Here is a 10,744-nt window from a genome sequence, read left to right as displayed (position 1 = left end):
AAACCTCTATTCCCAGAGTCTCCCAGTTGGTTTTATGGGCTCCCTCCTGCTCTGGCTGTGCCACACAGAGTTGAGGTTTTGTTTCTTAAGAAGAAGTGTGAGCTTTGGCCGCCCAGGGTGTGTGGACCAGGTATGGAGGTAGAACACTGCTGATTTGTTGAAGGTCACACAGAACATCTGTATTCCCGCTGAAAATGTGATTCCTGCTTACAAAATTCATGAAATCTACCTGATGCCCACACTTTGGAGACAGAGAGTAACCAAAGTGTGTCAGTAACGTGGCACTGAGTGACTAGCACCATAGAGAGGGAGCTGACCTTCCCTGAGCAGAGCTTCATGAATGAGGAGAAGAAAAGTCAGTAGAGGGCTTGGCCAACTCATCACACAGGTTTTTCTTGCAGATGTAGGTGTCAAAGACTCATTTAAAGGCTGCTTCCTCCAGCTCTTTAGTGGGGAGCGTTTTCTCGGTCTCCGTGTTTCTGCGTGATGCTACTTGGTTTATAGAAGTTGCCGAAGAAGGTCAGAGCCTCATCAGCAGAGGTTTCCCCGTGCCCCATCTCCGCTCCAACCTGTAGTAGCAGCAGTGTTTGCATGTGCTGCTAAGGTAGCACAGTTGCCCACTGAAGTGTGAGCTGTTTGGTATATTACACCAGAGGGGAAACTTCTCAGAGTTTTGGGACATAGGTAGTAGAGGGGAATCATTGGCCAGAAAAACAGGACTCCTGCAGGAAAAAAAAAATAGTTTCACTTTCTGTCCTGTCATCCATGTGTGTTAAGATCTTCAGCAGCAGCGAGGAGGTAAAGCCCTCATGTTAATCCCTTGTCAAAGAATGGGATTCCCAGTCGAGGAGATGGAGGTGATCAAAGCGATGTAATCTGCACCCGAGCTGACTACAGAGAACTTCTAGTTGGGCTCTGACAGTTTATTTAACTGAAGTACCCTCTGTGGGATTACTTGGAGTTTCTAGCTAATAGAAGACAAGGCTGAAAGCACAGGTGTAAGCTTCAACATGTGACTCTGCAAATACAAAGTCATAACAACTCATGTAGGATAATGTTGTTGTTATTCCAATAGCCCAAAGATTTATGAAAATATGTTCTATTTACTCAGCTGGAAAGAGCCCTGTTCTTCTGGAGTTTTGTTACCCCATAAAGCATTCAGAGGAGACCCCATAATTGTTTCAAAGTCAGAAACATTAAGTGGAATTACAAGTATAAACCCAATCCTCAGTGACTTTGAAGTGCAAGAAGCTTGTCCTTGGAGCCATTGAATATTGCTCTGCTTTGAGCCGGGGCAGGACAAAACAGCTCCCAGGCAGTTGTTTCAGGTAGTGAAAAGTCTGTATTTTTCCTACCACAAAAGAAGCTGCTCTAAAAAAAAAGTTGTGAAAGAGATGATTAAATTTCCACTGAAATTCACAGGAGCTTTTCCTGTGATGCTGATGAGAACTGGATCCAGACCTCAAGCGACCAGATAAAATGAGGAGGGCAGTGCCGCACTGGAGCAGGACACAGCTCCGGTGTTTCCTCCTCCTACAGCCCAGGGCAAAATATCCCTGGAAAACAAAATTTTCTGTCTGCAGGACACTCATCTGAACACAGCTCTGCCCAAACTGGGCACGTATCTCTTTAAAGACATCCCTGGACAAGCAATCCTTCCCTTTTCAAGCAAAAAACTTCCCTTCCAGCCGGCAGGCTGCTTCCTGTCCTCTGTGCTGTCCAAATCTCTGCAAAGACTGGGTCACTGATGCGAAAACCTGCAATCCAGGGCCAAATTTATCAGCAAGAGGCAAATGAGGAGCTGTGGTTATCACAGCCACCTTTGGGTGTGACGGGGCTGCTGAGCCAGAGGAGAAGAGGGAGCAGAGAGAGAAACCAGGGCAAAATGCCTGGGGCAACACAGCAACCGTTTAAACACAGAACTCGCATCACCAAGAATTGCAAAGCGATAACAAGGCTGGGAAGAAAAGAAGCCCCAAGAGAAGAAGGAGGAGGAAAAAGATGGTAGCTCGGTAATAGTGGGGATCAGTGCTGTCCAAGCAGCATGGCCAGCTCTGCCTGGGCTCCGAGATGAACTCTGCAGCCGGGACAACTCCTTTTCCCCGAGCACCAGGCGTTCCAGATTGAGCCCAACTGATGAGTTCCCAAGGCAAAGGCAGCAGGATCTGGGAAACGCTGCTTTAGCAAGTTCCCAGTATGTGCGTGAGGGGACGGGGAGGGACTGGGCTGGGGCTGGGCCAGGGCAGCCACGAGCAGAGGCCAGCAGCCCTGCGGCTGTGGCAATGACCCAGGGATTCACCTCCAGCTGCTGGGCAAGACCGACTGCCCCTTGAATATCAGTATTGGTTTTGTGCTTTTCCTGGCCGAGACACCTTGAGAGTCCTAGAAGAGCTCCTAGAAGATTTGTATGTTTGCTTCCTACAACAAAGAGCGGAAGAGAGCTGCTAAAAGGCCTTCCCAGTGCTGGCACGTATGGGTAGTTTCTTGGTTATGTCACGGGCTCCATACAATGCAGGAGAAGTCCTAATATTCCAGGAGAAGAATCTGTAGGAAGCGGGCGCTAAATCTTATCAGGTTATGCAAATTCTACCTAGTTCCTTTGCAATTTTAAAGGAGGAATTATTCAGCAACCGAAGAATGTTTCATACATTTCCCTATTGCAAGGGGCAGTGAGGTCAGATAGCGGCTGTATGTTTGGAGGGTTGGTTTTGGGGTTTTTTTTCTTCCCTTTGGATGCTTTGGATCCTGCACGGATGGCACGTGAGCAGAGAACAGGACACTGTAGCAACAGCTCCTGGTCTGTACGTGCTTCTGGTCTGTACGTGCTGCGTGCAGTGATGGGCAAGAAAGCTCGAGTACCTGTGCCACTAAAATCCATGTATTGTTACCTGGTTATTGCTGCAAGGGCCCACGAGGTGGCAATAGCAGGACACGGTGGCTCCCACGGAGCATTTCTGACCATCTTTTTGCCCTTTAAAACAAAGAGTTTCTGTTGAAGATTGGGGTGCAAAAGTGTTTCTTGCAACTGGTAATTTCCACTTGGTTGGTCTCCAACTGTGGAACAAGTGCCTGGTACATCGCTGGTAAAGAAACATGGAAATTTTTACCAAGAGCTAGTGTTTGATACCAACCCAGAGGACGAGTGTGCCAGTGTCCCAAAGGCTGGCATCTGTCTGGGTGTCACCAGTGACCCTTTTCCTGCTCTCCTGCTGCCCTCTCGGCACCGGAGCTGTACCTGGCACATCTGGGGGTAAGGGCTGGGGAAGAAAGGACGTTAAATCTTCTCTGACTCTGCTTTACTGCTCGTACTTTTTTTTGGTATTGTCTGTTAAACTACGTATTTGTCAAGCCACAGAGTCTGCAGCCACTAGTAAGTGAAGCTCCATTCTCACTTAGATCTTCGATGTCTGTAATGCAATAAGGGTGATAAATCTCTCAGAATAACCAAGGTTATGCTGCCGTTCCACCTTAGGAGAGACTCTCCATCTCAAGTGTATGAGGTGCTCTGTGTTTTGCAGCATTGCCAACAATAAAGCCAAGCTCTAAGGGTAGAAGGGTTTAGGCCAGGCTCAGTGTGAGCATGTGCAAGGGAGGGAGCAGCAGGACATCACCTCCCAAACACAAAAGGAGATGGAGATTGAGGAGCAGTTGCGCCTCCAACCTCTTAAATCCCTCAGGGGCTGAGCATTCTGGCCAGAGCAACCCAAGGATTTGGGAATGCCAAGAGGTGGCTTTGAGTAAGAAAAAAACCTCGTGAGTGGAGTAGGTTGACTGGAGAGAGGGAGAACGGCTGGAGATCCTGGGCTGAGGCTGTGAACAGCCCACCTGGCAGCACATGGCAACATCTCCCCACCAACAGCTTTTACAAGGGTAGAAGGATGAATTAATTGTGTGCTGGCCAAGTGCTGGAAAGGGTACAAGGCAAGCTGCTCAGTGAACAGGGGCTACATCGCCCTGACAGGTACAATGTGGAGGGGCACAGGCGGAGCTTTGGGTTTTGTGCTCCAAGGACATTGTCCTAAAACACCCTGAAAAACACCACAGTGCACTGGCAGGAGGCACCACAGAAAAGTACTCCCTATAGAAAGTCATTCCCAAACTTCTTTAATGTGAATAAGTAGTCATCACTGCAGGCCCAGCTTGAAGCACTCATTAAACAGTGTGGAATGCTGGACAAATGCGGCTTTCTATAAATGCAAAGCAGAGAGAGAAACAATTGAGCCCAAAATCTAGCAGTTCTAGGAGTTTTTCCCCTAGAACCCGGAGCGAAGAGGCACAGTGCCTTCCTTCTCCGTTATGCTGCTGTGGCTGGTTCCTGCCAGGAGGATGTTTTGGGCTTGGGCTCCACAAAGGTGCACTGGGGAGCCCAGGGGCTCCACAGCCCCAGCTGAAACGTCCCCCTGAGCCAGGCAAACAGCCTGTGTGCTCCCACATTCCCCTCAAGTGTCAGCAGGAAAAACGGATCTGTTGGTCTCAACAAGCTTTTTTAGTCCTTGCGGTCAGGCTGTGCTCAGCTATGACTGCGTAGAGAGCTGGGAAGTGATTTGCTTCGATAGCGGGGTGAAACGTTTCCTTCATCTCTCGCCACGCACGGCTGTGGATGAGCAGGAGGCGCTCGGAAGCTGCAGACTGTGGGTGGCAGCTTCCGTGGTTCCCATCTGACCCCAGCTCTTCTCTAGGCTTCTCTTTCGGAGCCAGGAGGCAGCTGGATTTGATTTGACTGTCCCAGCAGAGGTCGAAGCTCCGAGGTTGCCTGTCTGGCACTCGCCGTGCATGGGCTTTGCCGTGGGCTGGTACCCAGCTGTTGGCGCGGTTTCCCCCATCACAGCTGGTGCCGGTGGGACCCCTCACTGCCAGCAGGTTCTCTGAAACGCATCTCCTCTCATTCCTTGTGGGTGTCCAGCCCAGAAAGCCTGAAAGCAGGCAGTTACGAGTCCTAGAGTGACGCTAATATTTTGCTTTTATGAACAAATACTTGCAATCGAGCCAAAGTCAATTGCCAGCTCTGTTGGGAGAGAGGATCCAGCATGAGAGGAGGATCCCGATACTGTTCTTGGTTCATCGTACAACCTTGCAAATAATGACAATATTGGCCCCAAATGGATGGGGATGAGGTATTGGTGGCTGTTGTTGATTAGAGAGCAGGATGTGTTTCAGACTCCAGAAGGGTTGCTCCCTCCAGACCTCGCACTGGCCCTGCGTCTGGCCGGTTCTTACCTAGTGACTCCGAGCAGACTTTGCTGACGTGGGCAGTTGGGTTTCCTCGCTGGCTCTGGAGGAAAAGGCAGCACTTGCTGTTGCTGAGCAGACTCTGACCTGCACAAATTCTATCAAAGTGTACGGCAGTACAGATGTGACCACGCAATGGTCACAGCACGTCCTGCCTGCCCTCCTCCTTTGTCACCTGAGAACAAAGATGCTTTTGCTGCTTCAGGTCAGCTCAAGAGCCCGAAATATGGGGGTCTTTCCCCAAGTCGGTGCTCCAAGTGACCCCTAGACCAGACAACTCGCACAGATATGTATCATCAGTTGACCAAATGTCCCAGTTTGCATCTCCAGGCTGTGGAGCTTGTCCTAAAGGCTGTGGGATGGCATGTGCTGGAGCTCAGTGCCCACAGCTCCGTCCCTGCCGGGGGTGTTTGTCCTCCTGGGACAGTGCCGGCAAATTTGCTGACCCAGTTGGGGTAATGGGGAGGGAGCGAAGACTGAGTGGTCCAGAGGAAGGGAACTGCGGAGCAGCCAAGGCTGGGGAGAAGGCTGGCAAAACTGGATTGTTAGTTTTTAAAAGCTCCAGGCAGTCAGAGTTGGGCCGTGATGAACTCTGCGCTGCTTCTGACAGCGGCGTTACAGTGACGCAGCTGCACAACTCTGCATCCAGAATGGGAGCAACCAGGAAAATTTGCACAAACTTGAGTGAAGTGTTGGTCCTGTGGGGGAAAGTAACTCTGAATGCTATTGTGTTGTTGGTCCTATCACTGCTCATGGGTTACAGGGGAAAGTTTTTGATTTGTGAATTTGTGCAAAACTTAGTTCAAACTGTTTGACAAAGCTTTGAGGGCAACTTGGGAGCAGCGTGAATGTGCGATAAAAGAAGAAGGGTTAGACAACAAAAGCCCAGAGCAACGATTACCCGAGCATGCGGGCTTGGGGCTGTTTCACTTCCAGAAGAGAAAAGGGATGTTTTACAGACCCAGGCTGGGGGGCCAGCAGAGCTTGGCCTGGGGACACGGTCCTTCCTCGGCTCTGTGCCACCTTCCAGTGGCGCTCGTGCTCCGAGGGCAGCTCCGGCCGCCTCGGCGCATCCCCCAGCTCCTGGCCCTGCAGCTCTGGTGGGGCGTGAGGAGGGGACCCTGGTCCTGCAGGGCCTGGTTGTGGGGTCTCTCCCCTCTCTGGGGATGGGAGAGGGCCTTGCTGGCTGGAGGGGAGCAGGATCCAGTGCCGTGACCCCCTCGTCACAGCATGTGGCGAGGGTCCCTGACCCCCGGTAATCCCTGCTCGTGGGGATATTGAGTTTTCTGTTTGCTTTGCAAGTGTAATTGGCCAAGATGCTGTGAAGGGAGGAGAGAGTGCTCAAGGGAGAGGTGTTAAAGAAATAGGAAAACATTATTAAGAGTGTTTTAAGTTGGCAGTTTTCCTTATTAGTACATTCCTGATGGGAAGAAGTCACTTAGGTCTGTGCAGTTGCACCGGCCCACCATGTCCAGGTCCCTGCGGACATCCACGCGAAGGCTGTGCTGGCTTGCGCATCCCCTCAGCATCACCTCTGTCTCTCCTCCAAGCTCCACACCGCCTCTTGGGTTACAAACCTCCTCCTCTGGCTTCTTGTGCCGTCCTGCAAGGATAATGCAGAGGAGGAGCCTTATATGGGATATTCGATTTGGGGGGGGATGACCATTGTCCACGGCAGGTGCTGGATACAAAGGGAGATGTTTGAGAGGAGAAGAACACCAAGTGTGGGATACGACCAGGTGCAGGACAGTGCCAGGGAAAGAGGGAGGTGGTGCCTGCATGAAGGGCTCTGCTGTTGTCAGAAAATCTGCCTCCACATCAAAAAAGAAATCAACAGCATAGCTTTTTGAGAAAGGATTGTCTTAAACAATCCTATGGTTGGGAACCTCCTCATTTGCTCCCGTGTAATAAGTCTCTATGCTACTCACAGTTCACATTTCCCAGCCTGTCATGGGGTCAAACACAGAGTGATGGAGTTAAATGAGAAATCAGTCTCGTGATTGCAGGAGCCCAAGCCTGGAGAGGAAAAACTCAAACAAACCATATAACAGAACAAAAGAAAGTGCCAGCTATTCCCAGGTTCCTGATAACATCATCAGAGGTGGCAACACTGGACTTCATAAAAAGCCCGGCTGAACTTTAGGGTCAGGCTCAAACAACGGCAGCTCTTTCCTTTGTCCGTTTGCTCCCGCATGCCTGGGTAGTGACGTGTGGCTGGTGATTATTGATGGCTATCTCTGCGCAGCCCTCAGATGCCAAACAGATCCCGGACCAGCCTCGTCTGCGTTTAAAAATCCCAGCAGGGACTGGAGAGAGGTGGTGACACACTTTGATTTCCGATCTCTCAACACAAAGTGATGCCTGCGCTGGAGGGAGCGGATTCTCCCGGCATGCTGCAGCTGTGTTACTCAGTTGGGAGTGTGTTCTTTTATATTCCTGGCTTTTCTTGCACATGGTGCCATGCGTGCAATGTCATTTTCTGCTCCCAACAGTGTTGCACCCTGATTCTTCCAAACCAAGGTAGCAAGATGCCCTGGAGGGTTTTGTGCAGACAGTAGCAGCACCAGCGTGGGAGTGTAGCCACATCTCCACTCCCTGGGGGGCAGGGGTGAAGCAACCTGGGATTTCAGGAGTCCATTCCTCAGCCTCTGTCCCACAGGAGCATTTTTCACTCTTTTCTCTGTATTCAATGGAAATAGGATGTTTTTCCCCATTGCAGCTGAGCAAAGCTGTGAGGCCCCTGGAGACAGGCGGAGGGGAAGTGTTTGGAGGGAAGATCTCCAGGGAAAACCTCATGCAATGCACGCACTGTTTGTGAGACAGATGCATCTCAACCAAAGCAAACTCCCTGTGACAAAAGGGAACCCTTGTCAGCTCAGGAATAAAGCTCCCTGCTAGGAGAAAGAAAGGGACAGGTCTGCTGCCATGGACTTACTGTAACTGAAGCAGGGCGCGTGGTCCCGTGAGGACACAGGTGCCAGGGGCTCGGCTACGTCCATGGGCATCTCCAGTACCACACTTGCTTTTCTTTCTGCTCCTTATACCCAGGAGCTCAGGAACCGGCTGTCCGTTTTCCGCCAGACTTGACAGAGATGTCCCAGAAGGAGTTCTTCTCTCGCAGGCTTGGGAGAATTCAAGCTGCTGGAAGGAAAAGCCCAGTAAGCGCCTCTGCTGAGGGCCACCTCAATGGTACTAGATGCTGGAGATTCCATGTGAAGGACCAAACCCTTAAACACCCTCTATCCAGAGAAGAAGCTTTTGTCAAAGCTCTGGCTCACTGCAAAAGACCAATTGGTAGGAAACCCACTTCTGGCACCTATAGAAATACTTATATTTATTTGGTTGATTGTTTTAAATAACAAAAGACCTCTTCTTGGTTCCTACCTGTCATTAAACTATCTGTGTGTTCTTTGGGGAGGCATTTGCATGGGTAACAGCAGCATCCACTGCGTCTGCGCCCAACCAGCCCGGCCAAACTCCGCAGCGTGAGGGCAGGTGCAGCCGGCAGCAGGAATGGAAATCCCGCTGCCCAAGGATGGGCGAGGAGCTGTGGGGAGAGCGGGACGGACATCGGGGTGTCCCGGCCAGGACAGCATCGCCCGTGAGGTCGGGACCGCCCGCTCAGGACCAGGACAGAAAGGGTTTGGAGAAGGGTGGCTGGAGGAAAGGCTGAGTAATGGCCAAGTTAACCCCTCGCACGCTGGCATTTTCCAGGCAGCAAGCCAAATGACTGCTTGGGAAGATGTATATAACATATGTCTGCAGTCTCCAAAGGGTTATTAACTGTGCAATAATGGCCATGAAACTTGGCTTCCTTGACGTACATTTAAAATTGCAAAAAAATAAAACAGGAGTTTCAGAGGGGGAGAGGGTTTGTTTCCTAGAAACTGCGGGGCCAAGTCCACTCTCTGTGGTGATGAGAGGAGGAGAAACACCAACCGCCCCTCCCCGGGCTGCTGGCAGGGGAGGAAATGCAATCACCACCACAGGACCACTGTCCCCTCCTGCCACACACATTATCCTTATCAATAACAATTTAAAGACATTTCTGAAAAGCTCGTGGTGTTAAATTAATAAAGCAAGTCTGTGTCTCGCTGGAGCTTTGGGATTTGGATTCAATAAAATCACTGCTGTTCCTAAGACAGTTTCCTATTTTATTGTGGGGGTACCTCTCTGGGGGCTTGTGCCCTTGCTCCTGGCCAGCACCAAGGCCTGTCTGTGATATTGTCCCTGTTGGGGAGTGTTGCAGCCTCTTGGGCCCCTGCCCAGACACTCTACAACCCTGTGATGCTGGGGGGGGACCAGCCGTACCCCAACGCGGTCTGTGCCGCCAGCCCAGCCGCTGAGCGGGTCCTTCCATGCAGTAAGTTACAGGCTCTTCTTTATTAGTGCCCCTCTTCCCCCGCACTATTGCATTTATTCTTTCTCTGTATTGTTGTTATTATTTTGGCAGAGGACTTTGGAAGGTGGGAGAAAGGAACTTCTAAAAACCCAAGCAAATCTAAGCCCCCTCATCAAACCCTTGTGAGGGAAGAGACGAGGCACCAGCGTCGGTCCCTTAGCAAATGAAGACGGCTGGTGGCCTGGGTTTAAACACGACTATTCGGGGCTCAGGCCAGATTTGGCAGCTCACAAATCAAACTGTCCCTTGGTTCTCGGGAGGGGAGGATTGCCACGGGTGGAAGAGCTGCGGGCTCTGCTGCCCAGAGCTGCTGTGCCAGCTGGGCCCCGGGTCTTGGAAGGAGGAGTTGAAATTGTTGGTTCACAACAGGTCAGGAGAGAAATTCAGGCTCTGAGGTTTTGTTTTAACCGTGTTACATTACACTATTGACATACAGCAAGACAGCCCCAAACTGAGTTTTTGTCTCACTCGAATGGGTCCTGAGCCAGTAATTTGCTTTGGTAACTTCTTGTTAGAGAGCAGAACGAGCCTTGAAAGAGACAGGAAAACGCAGAGCTACTAAATCTCGCCTGACCTCATGTTAAGAAAGTGAATTTGGGCCCTGAGTCCTGGCTTTGCGCAGCTTTTGTCTGCTGGGAGCTGGTTGCAGGCCCTCAGTTTCGCTCCTGCTGCTGATCACCAGTGATGTCCTCCGAGTGCCACCGTGCTGGGGAGACGAGGAGCTTCAGCAGGAGGTGGGACATCAGTGTGCACCGGTGTCCGTACGGCGCTGCAGAGGCCCCGCGTGGGCATGTCTTGCCGGGGTGCTGTGCCAGCCCCCCGTGTGCTGCAGCGTGTCCCTGGACGCTCGGGAAGAGCATCTTTAGGATTTTGGCTCTTAAACAGCCTCTCTACTCATCACAGGGGCAGATCTCAAAGAAAACGTGGTTCTTGTTGACCGTCCAATGCCTGAAAGAGAGAAAACGGCGTTAACCTGCTCGTCTCACTTACCAGTCCTTTTCCTAGATTCACACAGCCCTGTTCTTAGCGCTACCCCAGTTGCCTGCCCTCGCAGGGATGAGCATCCAAATCGAATTCCCTTCCCTCGTGACTCAGAGCCATTACCACTGTCAG

This window comes from Caloenas nicobarica, chromosome 10 (assembly GCF_036013445.1).
Source record: "Caloenas nicobarica isolate bCalNic1 chromosome 10, bCalNic1.hap1, whole genome shotgun sequence".
Lineage (NCBI taxonomy): Eukaryota > Metazoa > Chordata > Aves > Columbiformes > Columbidae > Caloenas > Caloenas nicobarica.
Note: the sequence above shows the minus strand (reverse complement) of the source record.